Below are 14,704 nucleotides of genomic sequence, written 5' to 3'. Positions count from 1 at the left end.
AATTTTTTCACTCAAGGTGTTCTGGGAAGAGCACTTTCCTCAATTGTGATTTGTAGCATTTTTCTCTCCCTTTATTAATTGGTAATTTCCAATTTGTATACTTTTTTTGTCTTCATTTATAACTCGTATTCTAAAAACAAATATTATGGGAGTTCATTGCATTTGAATCTATGTTCATATTTTGATTGCGACATAAGATTTTAAAATTTATCTTGGTGATAATCATTACGAAATATAACAGAAAGTGATTGAATACATTCAACTAAATCTAAAATAACTTTTCATCCGACAAATTGAGCTATTAAATGTATGAAAATGACATAAATTCAGGTCATCTGCTTCCAAGTAAAGAACTTAAATGACGTATTTATACGTCACTCGTCACCAAAGTGGTATATTTATTAAACTATACTCTCTTTTATGTTTCATTGATGCTGGTTAACTTTCTTTACATGTTATGGAGCGTATGTATCTTTTATTTATCTAGAAATTGTATATTCATTCATTTTATAGCATAATTTAGTATTTAAATTTTTTCATGATTTGAAAGAAGTGTTTTATGGATAACGAAGGAAATATACAATGTTCACAAGTATTGTTTTCCCATAGATTCATAAAATTTTATGTTTTGTATGTATTATGATTGTAATTGGTTTAAAAGAAAGTAATAGTTAAAATTTTAATGTCATATTTTCTACAATATGCTAGAAATTAGTTTTGATTTATTTAAAATTGGTGAAATTTTTTTTAATTAAAAACTTTAATAAACCCAATCACGTTTCAGCAAAAAGAAAAAAAAAAAAAGTAAAAATTCTGTTTTTTCTATAACTAGGACTCGAAAACAATGAACAAACGAGCATTTGTGTATGAATCAATCGAAATTTAATAATACTTGGTTAGCCACATTTTAACGAACAATGTTGATGAGCTGCATAGTTAAAAATAAAATAAAAAATCGATGTAGACTAACATTGCGATCCAGTAGATGATATAACTCAATAATGAGAGAAATATATCATTATTTCATTAATCACAACTTCAAATTTCTAATAAAAATATGATACGCATGAAACTTTAACAGCACCGTTAAATAGCACAAAAAACCATCACACTACTATTCGCTGAGATCACAAACAAGTGTTATGATAAGCACAAACAGACACTGAGCAAAAAGGATTATGTACTAGCCAAGCATCATTGTTTCATAGTGCTTTTAAACACGAAAAAATTAAAGAATTGTAATTTAAATAATAAAAAAAACCCAGGATAAAAAAAAACATCTTGCAAAAAAAAACAACATTTATAAAACTTATAAGTTATCATAGAAGAATTTACGATTACTATATTAAAAATATCATATGAATACAATCTTAAAAATGTCATATGAATGCAATCTTAAAGATATCACGTGAACAGATTGTTAAAATTATCATACGAATACATTATTAAATATTTGAAATCAAATAATTGAAAATAACTTTATTCGATTTACACTATCCCAAACACATCTCATATCATTTCTTTATATCAGTTTTTTAGCAGTAGCAAGATTATTTTGTATTAATATTATTAACCAATGCTACAACCAAATATAATGGCTCTTACTACGTACAGAGTGTTATGTAATGACCACCTTTAATGTATATTTTTAGCATCATTGTTAAAGAAGAAGATAAAAGTATACACAGTGGGAAGCACAAATTAATCTTTTAAGTAAAAGGAAATCGAAAGCGCTATCAATATACAATAACCAATCACTATTGAGAAGGATGGATCTACGTAACATCAAAACCTGTTTCAATGCTGGAAAAACGTAGAAAAATTACGAAACGATTATAAGAAACACCTTAAAGTTTCAATCAACAATTACACAGAATATGTTCAGTACAATTGTCCCTCTCAATATGATCAAATTGATATAGCTTTTTTATTTTTTTTCGCTGTTTAAATATTAATTTGCAAATCCCAGTGTTGATGTCTTTTTTTTTATTATTTATTATTTTTTTAAAGAAATTTAAACTTACAAATCAAGGGTAGTCATAACGGAACATTTCGTATTTTTCATCTCTAATTCAAATCGTGTATGAATTTTGAGATATCCTTTTTAAACTTGATTGGTCCAAACATATTTTGATTTGGAATTCACAGATCTCATTTTTTTAAAATCAAATGTTCCTTCCCCCCCCAAAAAAAAAATATTTAATTTTGAAATCACAAACGTGTTACCACTTTTTATTTTTCCTTATTGCTTTTACCTTGACTTCTCTGATTCTTCATCAAACATACCTGAGTACAACAAAACGGAACAAGCAATTTACTTCCAATTTTTTTTTAAAGTATTGATTTAATATTTTATTTTTTCAATTTGAAAACTGAGTTGAACAACAGTAATGTAACCTGCTGTACAATTAGATACTTTTTTATCTCCTCACAATGAGGGAGCGAGCGGTAATACAATTGCAGATTCCAATACTTTTGCATTAGCATGCGCATATCAACTTTGCGCTTCCTTTGCAAAAGTATTAGAATTTGCCACATATATGCTTCTTTTTTATTGTTTGCTTTCTCAGTGTGTGGTCTGTCTTAGCCATAATAAGAAAAAAGCAACAATTAAAAAAATGGCAGTATATTCTAAAAACGGAAATGTATATTCTCTTGTAAATTCAACGTTAATTTTAAAAATGGCTGTTCAAGAGAATAACATAATTTATGTGCTTATCTCTAGATATTTTTGTTGCTTATTACTATCTCACACTAAGCCCTTGAGAATCGTAATTTGTTTTTTTATTAATTTAAGAATGTTCATTTGAAGAGATGTTCTATTATAATGCATTTTTGATTACTTTTAAAATTAAAACTTGAATTTAAAAACAGAATTTTTGAATAAGAAACAGATGGGGTTGTGATAGACAACTTTTTTTGATGCTCTACAAATTCTGTTTGGGGTCAAAAATATTTTTGCTGACTAACATTATAGTAGCTAGGAAAAAATAAATGAATGGTAGAAAAGACGCTTGAATTTATAAAATAGAGAAAGTAATTTATTATTTTTAGTGAGTTATTTATTCATTTCTTGTAATACAATTCAATAGATCATGTTAGTTTAATGTATTTTTAATAACTTTGTTTTTGATTTCTTCCTTTATTGAGAAGTTTCAGAATACACTGTGCATTATTGATTTATGGATTCTTAAAAATGTAATAAAAAGTATATTGTTTTGCGCATAATATAATAATAAAATATTCAACTTAAAAGTATTATATTATGTTATAAGCAAATGCTCATTACTCATACATTTGATGATGAATGCGATTATTTAAAATGAGTCTACACATTAATGCGCACATTATAATAATAAAATATTCAACGTAAAAATATCATATTATGTTATAAGAAAATTCTTTAACATCACACATACATTTAATGATAAATGCGATTTTTTCAAATGCTTCGGCACATCAATGCGCACATTATAAAGATAAACCATTCAACGTAAAAGTATCATAATATATTATAAGCAAATGCTTTTTCATTTTACTTTTATATGATAATAAATGTGATTAATTAAAATGCCTCGAAATATTAACGTCGATTTCACTCATAGTTTTTTTTTTATAAACTGCTTAAACGAGTTTAAAAGAATTAAAACAATAAATGAAATTCATAATTTTATGAAAATATAAATGAAAATATAAATGAAACAGTTTAAGTGCCTTATATTTTTACTCTTACTTTTGGAAAACATAAAATTAATTTTTCCATATTAGTTGTGAAATTTTATATCCCTGGTCTAAAGATTGAAATTTTAGAGAGATGTTTTCCACATTGGTCTATTTTTCAGATATTAAGTGACTTGCGTGAAATATTATTAAAAGTCAAATTTTAAAATTATTTCTTAACTTAATTTTTCGGAAAGACGTTTATGTTTTACGTTTGTTCTTTTTCTCACACTGAGAAAAAAAAAGTATGGTAAAAATTATCAGAATATGGTAGGTATTTCCAACGAATGGTAGTTATTTCTGGTATTTTTTGCCGAAGTGCTTTGGTAATTATTTTGGTAAAATTAATAATAAAATATGATTTGTAATATGTAACGAAATTCGTTAAATATAGTAAAATTTGGTAATTTCATCATGATACCTTAGAGCAGCGTTTCCCAAAGTGTGGTACGCGTACCCCCATCAAGGGAACGGGAATAGTTTAGCGGGGGTACGCGTTTTTATGCGATAAAAAACGAAAATTTCAAAAATTTTTATTTAAAAACAAAGTAAACCATGAAAATGTACTATTACGTATTTTTCTATTGGCTACTTTTTGCAGAGTTAACAGTTAATAATTAGTGGTGTGAACAGCCATTTGTGATTTTTAACTTTTGTAAAAATTTTTGACAGAAAAAAATTCAATCATTTTTTTTATTAGTGGTACACAGCGTTACGAAAAATTTAGAAAGGGTACACAAAAGTCGTAAGTTTGGGAAACACTGCCTTAGAGCATGGCATAAAAAGCATTTATTCGGTTAAATTTGATTTTCCGTCTTGTATCTTTTACTAAAGGTGTGGTAATAAGAACTAACTATAATTCTGAAAACCAGAATTTTCAATAAACCATATAAATGTGAAGATTGCCAGATGGATGGTTTAAATTCTGTATGTTTTAGTTTTTATAATCAGAATTAGTTTTCTTTTTACCTTACAGTAAGTTTGTTTTACCTTACAGTAAGTTAATTTCACTAGTTTTTTTTTCTTCCTCCATACAGGGTTTTGTTCTGAAATGTGTGGTTTAGAATACAAACTCTGCGGACGAAAGTTATGATACGAACTATAATTTACATGAAATAAATAAAAATTACAGAAAAGAAAGTAATTGAATAAGAACTATAATTCTGAGAACCAGAATTTTCGGCAAACCGTTACCATACGAACGGAAAAATTATCAAATGAATGGTTTAAATACCGTATATTTTGGTTTTATTAGCCAAAATTATGTTTTTTTTTTCTTCACCAGAAATCTTGCTACCACACAGTACGTAATTTTACCAGAACTTTTTCTTCGTGTAAACATTAAAGGCGTTGCGTCCGAAATATAAAAACGCAATTAAATGGACGAACTTTCAAACTGTCTTTTGATTGAAATTTTAGGGAGAAATTTTTAACGATTGGCGTACTTTTCTGATATTAAGAACTATGAGTTCAAAATATAAAAATATTAAAAATTTGAACTTACAAACGCTTTCTTAACTGCATTTTCGGGCAAGATTTTCTACTATTTTTCTTCTCCACAGACATTAATAAGCGCTTTGCGTCCAAAATATAAAAAAACATCATTAAAAGGTCGAATTTTCAAACTGCCTCTTGATTGAAATTCTAGGGAGAAAATGCCACATTTGATCAATTTTCCAGGTATTAAAGGCATTGTGTCAAAACTATAAAAGTGTCATTAAAAATTCTAACTTTCAAATTTTTTCTTGACTAACTTTTTCTTATAACATTTTCCACATATGTTCTTTTCCCCTGATATTAAGGGCTTTGCATCCAGATAAATTAGAAAAAAGGCTCGATTTTTCGAACGAACATGTATGATGTAATATGATTGAAATTATCTTACTGTAGGGCAATGAGATTTATAGTTATAAAAACAATAACATAATCCTGGTTATAAAGCCCAAAATGTATGGTATTTAAACCATTCATTTGGTAATTTTTCAGTTCATTTAGTTTACTGGAAATTCAGGTTTTCAAAATAAAATGAATTTTGAAATCTGTTACAACTAATTGAAAAAATATTAATTAATATATTATATAAATTTATAATAAACTATATATTATTTATTGCAGTTCTTATTACCACGCATTTAGTAAAAAATACAAGATGGGAAAGTAAATGTAACCGAATAAATAGTCTTTGTGCCATGCTAACGTATTATGATAAAACTACCAAATTTTACCACATATTATAAAACCATATTTTGTTATTCAAAATCTTTACCAAAGCGTCTCGGTGAAAATTAACCGGACTTCTTGGTGTCCCCATAAAGCCAAAAACACTGTGAAATTTACCATATTTTGGTAGTCGGACCATACTATTTTTCTCAGTGTTACTGGCATTGAATAGTCATTTCATTTATTGTGCCGCTTTTGATTTTCTCTTTCCTTTCCTTGTAATTCTAAATCAAATTCTAAAAAATCAAGTTTTTAGGGTAGTTTCTTGCATACAATTAAAATATTTCTCAATGCTAATTCTAACTTTTATGTAAAGAAATGTTAAAAAAATATAAATTTTTGGTGACGATTTAAATATTTTTCAACATTTACGCTAACTCTATGAACAGGTTGTCAATTATTTATTTTTAGATAGTATATATTATCGTAATATTTTTTTTTTTGATTTCTTATCAGAAGGGAAAACAAAAGTGTATACCTTTAGAGGGTCGGAAATTGATATTTAATTGACGAAAACACAGAAATATTATCAATATCTAACAAATCGCAGCGCATGTAAGTTGTCGTAGTGAACAATGAACAAGGCAGGTTTAATTGCGGGACGAAACAAAAGGCAATTATTAGAAACACCCTCAAAATCCTACCACAAATTAAACCTGTTTTGATGTTATTACAACAACATTTCTCTACTCTAATTGGTAAGATTTCGGTAGCGTTTCTGTTTTTTCCAGTTTTAATTTGTGATCCCTCATCTGTAAATTTTTTTGTTTTCATGCTTGGTAAGGATGCTAAAATTACATTAAGAGCTGTCCTTACAGAACACCTTAAAAAAGGAAATGAATTTCTGGCTCAAATATTCACGAAAGTTCCGATCCGATTTTGGTGGAATTTTTTTAGTTTTATTTTATATAACTAACTAAAATTTTGCATTAGTAGTTTTAATTATTTTGATAGTACAATTTTAACGCTATTTTTAAAAAAAAAACTTTTTTGAACCGTAACGTTACGCATTGTCGTAAAATAATTAAAATTTTTTTTAAAGTAAAAACAAAAACCCATGGAAAAGACGCATCAAATGAAAAATATTGTGGTCAATAGTTGTTGGAAGCATTAATCTCCTCGTATAGAAGCTAAAAATAACGTGAAAAGTCCCTTTAACTAATTAAAATAATAGGCTTAAACCGAAAGATCATTTTAGCTTTTGTTTAAAGAAGAACTGCTGTTTAAATGTCAACAATTAATGACAGACCATCCTTCCTTTTTTTTTTTTTTTAATATTTTAGATACATTTAGACTACTTTCTTCTTTGATGAATTGATATGAGGATTAAACTATAAATTTCAGCAATAATGTCTATTCGTTTAATTTCTCTAAGAAATCACTTGGGGTCGTGGCACTAAACGGTAAATCATTACACTCTTATTCTAATCAAATTTAAAAAAAATCTTTGCTTTTAATTTTTTTAGATGGTTTTGACATCAGTTGTTTTAACATCAAATGTCAAAATTTACTGAAATTGTTTATTGAGAACTGTAATTTTAACTTTAACTTTAAATGTATATTAACATGTATATTATATTATAATTATTATATTGTATTATGTTGTATTATGTATATTATATTGTAATCATAATAAATGTATATTTTAATGTATTTAACTTTAAATGTATATTTATTGTTATTATTGTTATGACTCACGCGATATATAATTTGTAGATAGAAATATAAAATATTCAGTTTCTTTTTCTTCATATAAATTTTGCTTGCCCCAGAAAAACAACAACAATGAAAATGTTTTTGAATCAAAATTTTGTAAAATTTTAATATTGTTTCTAACTTAAGTGCTATTTAACAAAATTTTTAGGTTTTGAAAAGTTTATGAATCTAACTAATTTTGGAAAATTTTCACCGTGTTTATCAAATTGATTTGTTAAGATTTCTTTTGTTATTATGATAAGTTTTTTAAGAATCATTTTAAAATATCATGAAAAATAACAATGATTTTTATTAAATGCTTGTAATTCTATTTAAAAGAAATTCCATAGAAGGTTTGAATTTAAACAATTTTTCTAATTGAGTTACAGGCTGTTTTTGAAGGCTCCGTCGTAATAAGAAATTACGCTTTTTCGTCAATAATATGCTATTTTTAAAACTGTTGTGAGTTTGCAACTGTTACTCATTACTGTTAGGTCAAGTTTAGAGGCAGCATTGTCTACGCTGATTTTGAAAATGGCACAACACTGAGAATAAGGTAGGGATTTTGATAATTTTAATTTAAATAGAAAACTGTCGAAATTGTTAATTTTTAAAAAAGTTTAAGAACTTTTAAAATATTTAAGTTATTTGTCTACTCTGAAGTCCAGATAATTTTTCACTGCAAGATTATATATATAGTTTAAAATCATCGCATTACTTCAAAACTAAGGCACTTAAACTATTACTTTTTTATTTTCCTTGGCAACAGAACTTCGAAAAACAGCGTTAAGGAGTCCTCTAGCATTTTTTAAAAAAAATTTATTTCAAATTTATTTGTTACGTTGACGGAGTAAAAAAATTGGAAAAATTACCGTACTTGTATGAAAATGACTTTTGTTGTAAAAAAAAAAAAAAAAAAGAAAATTCCATAATTCTATATTAAAACCAATAATTACGGTCTTTAATTTGGCATTTTTCCGCTCGTATGGTAACGGTTTACAGAAAATACTGATTTTCAAAATTACAGTTTGTAGTATGGTATACTACATATTAAGTAAAATCATTTGTTACTTCTAATTTAATTATCTAATTTCATTATCTAATCATCTTAATTTATTTAATCGTCATCATTCATCTAATTTAATAATCATTTGTTAATTGTTAATTTGTTAATAATGTATTAAACGCTTAAATAATTGTAACTGTTAAACTTGTGATAAACTTTTAATTGTATGTTTTTTAATTTCTTCTTTTTACACTTGTAATTAATGTTATTTATTTATCAGTATTCAATAATTCTTTGCAATATATTTCATGTAATATTTAAGTTTTAAGCCTCAATATTACTTTCTAAATTGCATTCAATCTTAATTTGACTTAATGTTAGTCACCCCCCTTTTTGATTTAGCCACACCACACAGTTCTTGTTACCTCACATTTATTAAAAATACAGAACTGAAATGTAAATTTTACTGTATACATGGCTTTTATGTCATACTCTAAGGTATCATGACAAAATTACCAAATTTTATCAGATTACTATCAAGCAGCATGGTAATAAAATCATATTTTATTGTTAATTTTACTCTAAGTCATTAACAAAGAGCTTTGGTAAAAATTACCGCGTTTCTTCATATTCACATAGAGCCAGAAACATGGTAAATTTTACAAGATTCTAGCAGTTCTGACGATACTTTTTTTCTTGGTGTCTGAAAGGATGGTAAAGGTGCTAGTGCGCTTGCTTATTTAAGACGATAAACCTGGCTATGACCGAGCACTCTTTCACTTGTACCCTTTTCATTTTATGTTGTATTTCTGAACCAATGGACTATCGTTGCTTTTTGATTGGATGATCATTTTACACTTATTCCAGCCGAATTATAAAATAAGTACTCTTTTTTTTTGCGGATATAATCGAGTGAGTCTTAAGTGAGTGAAGTGTGAGTTTTGCGGATATAATCGTGTCTTATCTTAAGTAGAAAACCCTTTGATGTAACTACTTTCTCAAAGAATATTGAATCGTCATTCATTTCGTATTTTCTTAATTTTTATTTATTTCAAATAAATTTTCTTGATAAAAAGTTTGCGTTTTTTGTCACAAATTCAGAAGTCAAATTACATCCCTACAATTGAAATTTATACTATAAATTTTTTTTTTCTTTTCCTTTCCTTTTCTTCTTCTTTTTCTCTCTTCTTAATTTTTGGAGGATTCAATGATTTTGGAGACCAGATTCCTGTTATATATGCTTATATTGGTATGAGAAACAGCCTATCACAAAATTAAACAATTTAAATATTTTTTGTATACTGCATTAATTAAAACAAAACGACTGCTGCAAGTAAAACTACGTTGAGTATTGAAATGTAAATGTTAAAATTATCAGAAAGGTTTCAGATCAAATGCATTAAATTTAAATTAGAAAATAACAGACCTTTGAAAATGCTATAAATTTAGAATATACCATTGTCAAAGGCCATTTTTTTCTTTTACTACGTTGAGAAATAAAGTATGGTTTTAATTGCCAGAACATAGTAAAATTTTCCTGATTCTGGCTCTATAGGAAAACCTAAAAGCTCGATATTTTTTATCGAAGTGCTTTGATAATGATTTAGATAAAATTAATAACAATATTCGGTTTCATAACATGGGGTAAAATTTAGCAATTCACCATGATACCTTTGAGCAAGGCATAAAAACCTTTTATCGGTTAAATTTACTTTTCAGTTTTGTGTTTTTTACTAAATGTGTGGTAATAAGAACTATAACTTTGAAAACCAAAGTTTTACGTAAATCTTTACTATATGAACTGAAAAATTCCCAAATGAATAGTTTTAATATCGAATATTTTGATCTCAATAACCCGAAAAGTTATTACCATATAGTACGGTAATTTTACAAGAATTTTTTTCGCGTATTATCGATTTTCTAGTAGCATCAGGACTACAATAAATTACAATGGTTTCAGATTTTTTCCGTTTTAATTCTCAACACAGCAGACCAAATGCAATTCATTCTTTTATTTTTTATTTTTTATTTTTATTTTTAATATCAAGGTTTTCCGCAAGGTTCACCCTTGATATATATTTTTTGAATTCTTATCAGAATTAAATGCAAGAGAGAATACAAATTGTTGATCACAAATTAAAATTTAATTCAGGGGAAAAAAAAGCTACTGAAGTCTAACAAAACAATCAAGAAAGGCGGAAAGAGGTTTGATTGCCGATTGAAACATGTAGGAGTGGAAAGACTATTATAAGAAACGAGTTTCAACCGGCAACCAAACAGGTTCAGAAGTTTTGTCCCCCTCTTTTTACCTATAGCGATTTGTTAGTTTTGTTAGCGTTTTTATTTTTCAACATTAATTTGTGACCTCTAATCTGTGTACTTTTTTCTTCAACTATGGCAAGGATTTTAAATATATAAATTGAGTTTGGTCTTTACTGACAACTTCGATAAAAAAAATCACTGCATTTTGTGTCTCCATGTTTTAATAAACGGTTATAGCTTAAGCCAATTTTGCCAGTTATCGAATATCAAACATGACGAAAAGTAAGAATCTTTAATTTACAAGGTTAAATGTGTTTTGCTGCATTGGGAAAAGAAAATAGTGTATCGACGATAAACTATTCCTTATAGCGAAATAAAATAAATCCCTTGAGGTTCTTACCATGAAATTACTTTTTAGTATTGATATTTCTTTATTGCTTCGCCAATATAGAGATATTAAATATTCTTTTTTCTGTGGTTTGATTTCCTATCTCTTTCTTTTTCGTTAGTAATAGAATAAATAAAAGTTTTATAAAAAAATAACTTTTTAAGAGGAAATACCAAAAATAAAATCAAAACTAATTTTCTCTAAATATTTCTTCTAAAAAAATGCATTAAACTATAAAATTTATAATAATAATTGTTGAAAAATGAGAAACATAACGTACTATAAAATAATTGAATTTAATATGTTATATATTAAAAATTAATTTACCACTATTGAAAATGCCTAGGGCCAATGAAATGATAATTTTCAAATTATTCTGGTGAGCCTTTTTTTTTGGTATATAACAACGATTTCCAAGTAGACAACAAAATGTTTCTGTTTATTATGTTTTTGTCTAATAGAAATTCGGGAAACTAGCAAGAATACTTATTTGTAAACAATATTAAGGAATAGTTTAGTGTAAAAACGTTTTCCTTTTGTCAATTAACTTTTGCACTCAAGGTTCTTTCAACTGTTCAAAAACAAATATAACAACTTAATTTTTCAAGACATAATTTAATATTTAAACATTTTTAATGAGAAAAAAGTGTGGTCAAATCTACCGGAATATGGTAAATTTTACCGTTTTTCTGACTGTTCTATGGGAACACCAAAAGCTCGGTAATTTTTAACGAAATTCTATGGTTATGATTTTAGAAAAAAATAACAATAAAATATGGTTTTATAAAATTAGATAAAATTTGATAAATGTAGTAAAATTTTGTAATTTTATAAGCTAAAACTTTGATAGTATGTATGGAAAATAAAACCAAGCATTGTGTCAGGTTTTTTTAAAAATTTATTTTTCAATAAAATTATGATGACAGTTTAAAAAAAAGTCAGAAAGGTCCCTGACTCGAATCCGAGTCAGAGGCATGAATGCTGTTTCTCTGCACCATCTGTCTTACTGTGGCCCACCTTATTTGGTGCACCCTGAAAGAGTGATTAACACATCTGCTATTATGATATCTTAATTGCGAATGCATGGGTGGGCATTGAGGGAAAAAAATTGATGAAATAAATGTGAAAATTGAAAGAATATCATACCTTTCTAATTTTTAATATTAAAATCTATTTTTAGCTGATATTTTAAAAAAGAATTTATTTTTAAAAATACAATATTTAGTGCTATTTTTAAAACAAATTTATGAAATTAAGAAAATAGTGAATTTGAAAGAGGCTTTTAATGCTTATATTAGTAAAATATTTTAAAAAAAAGAATACATTGAAAATCATTGTTATTAAAATTAAGCTGTTTGTAGGCTAATTATTTGTATGGTATTTATTTTATTATTAATATTAATGACTTAATTAAAATTTGAAAAATGGCCAGGTTGGTTTTAGATTGCTTTCGGAAATTCTGGGTTTTTTCTCCAATATTCTCTGGATTGCTTTCGTTTTTAAAAAGATTTTCTGCTTCGCTAGCAAGAAGTTAATGATTCAAAAATTAGATCTTTCTTAAAAAGCCAAATAATTTTTTTTTAATTTTGTAAATATTTATTTGTTTTTAAAAGTGCCATTTTTTAAATTAAGACAGTTTAGATACAAAATGTAAGTTTTGGTGGTTAATTAAGGTTAATTTAAGGTGTAATACTTAATTGCAGTAACTTAAGAAAATTGTGGATTTTTTTTTATTTTTCACGAAAGAACTTTTAAAGATAGTCTGAGGAATAATTGAAAAATCTGATTAGAAATAGGACCTTATCTTAAAAATCTGAAAGAATTAAGGGTTGGGTAATCAGAAGCTTAGGGTGTAATCAACTTAAAGTAAAAAGGCGAGTATTTGAATAGTTAAACTTTTTTCTTCTTGTTGTTTAGAGTCGTTATATCGTTATTTTGTTCTGGTAGTTATAATTTTAGATTTCGATTCTCGATTGTTTGTATTCAGAAACAAAATGTTATGCAACTTGAAAATAAACGATTTAAGGAACTTTTATCAAACTTAATATGCAAATGATAAGTGCTTATTGTATTTGGTGATTTCTATTTGTTGGTTTTCAGTACAATGGTCAGTTTCGGCTTGAAAATTGCCATGAGTGAAAGTATATATTGTAAGTGTATATTGTAATATGTTGAAAGTACTCAACATATTATTGAATCAAATAATTTTTAAGGAATAAGAGTGCATTAAAAATAGAAATTTTGAACGAAATATGTGGAATAGTTTCAGAGTTATAAAATTTTTCAAATAGTTGTATTTTTAGCATTTTATTTCTCAAGAACTATTTCATTGATTTTGTTTAATTACTGCATTTTGTCATTTATAATTATATATTTTAAAATAATGAAAATATTAGTAAATATTACAATTCAAATTCTTTTTGTTTATGATGATTTTTTTGATCATAAAATAATCATGAATAATTATTAAAATTTTCTTATTTGCATGGAATTATTTTTTTGATAAACAAGTTTCAAAATTGTGAGTGAAAATCTTAATCATTTCCTTAAAAAGTTCCCGAAATTTGGCAAAGCAAGCAAAAAGTTAAGGGGATTCGGTAGGGCATATACCAATAATGCTAAAACTGACCCTTTTCAGCCTACCTTTTCTCAGTCTCTAAACAAGATATTGCTTCAGTTTTTTTTTCTAAATACATATCGTTAGCAGAAATGTTTTTAAAAAAATTATTAATAGAGAAATTTTTGAGAAATTTTTCTTTTCATAACTAAAAAAGTATTCCTGTTAACACTCAAGCATTATCACAGCATGCAACTGTTATAATCTCAAATATCCCTCAAAATTTTCAAAGCGATTTCATAAGTAGTTTCTCAGAAACGGTATATCAAAAAAGATCAGTTTTAGCATTACTGATATATGCCTTACCGACTCCCCTCAAGCAACATTAAGGGAGCCGATCATTCAACTGCTGTCTTAATTAAATTATTAGGACCATATTACAGTTACCCCACTTATTTTGAAGGTCAGAAACCTAAATTCACCTAAGAGAAGATATGTTTATTTACAGAAAGTATGTCTTTGCATTTGATTTCATAGTTCAGTTAATATTTAGACTACATATTTGAGGTCAACTCTTAGAGCCATCAAGAAACTCTGATCATTAGAATGAAAGTTATTCAGAGTAATATTTTTTTGTGACCAGTGGTACATTTAAACTCATATTTTTTCATCACAAACATTTTACTGTTCAAATATAAATTCCAACATTTAAAGAAAATTTTATTGCTTTTCTAGTATGTAGTAACTCTCATCTACGTGGCCATTTTGTTTGACTATAACAAAAGTTGCACAGAAATTTATTTAGTATTTTTTTTTACCATTAGATATCGTTTGTTGTTGCTGTTGTCGGCGGTCA

General features: G+C 26.5%; 1 protein-coding gene across 3 annotated transcripts in view; it reads left to right on the top strand.

Annotated features, from left to right (window-relative positions):
- Window positions 1-373: 373 nt before the first annotated feature.
- LOC107452122 (MFS-type transporter SLC18B1) overlaps window positions 374-14,704 on the top strand; it is an 86,957-nt gene continuing 72,626 nt past the window's right edge. For 2 of the 3 annotated variants that reach the window (XM_071187408.1, XM_087155469.1), the window contains exon 1: window positions 374-464. The gene's annotated coding sequence lies outside the window, so the exon portion shown is untranslated. Of the gene's footprint in view, window positions 465-7,219; window positions 7,344-14,704 lie in introns of those variants that run through there. The other variant, XM_087155470.1, reaches the window with a different exon arrangement.

Source organism: Parasteatoda tepidariorum, chromosome 11 (genome assembly GCF_982258835.1).
Source record: "Parasteatoda tepidariorum strain Cologne lab strain chromosome 11, Ptep-v5.0, whole genome shotgun sequence".
In the NCBI taxonomy this organism is placed as follows: domain Eukaryota; kingdom Metazoa; phylum Arthropoda; class Arachnida; order Araneae; family Theridiidae; genus Parasteatoda; species Parasteatoda tepidariorum.
This window is presented reverse-complemented; position numbering and strand designations above follow the sequence as displayed.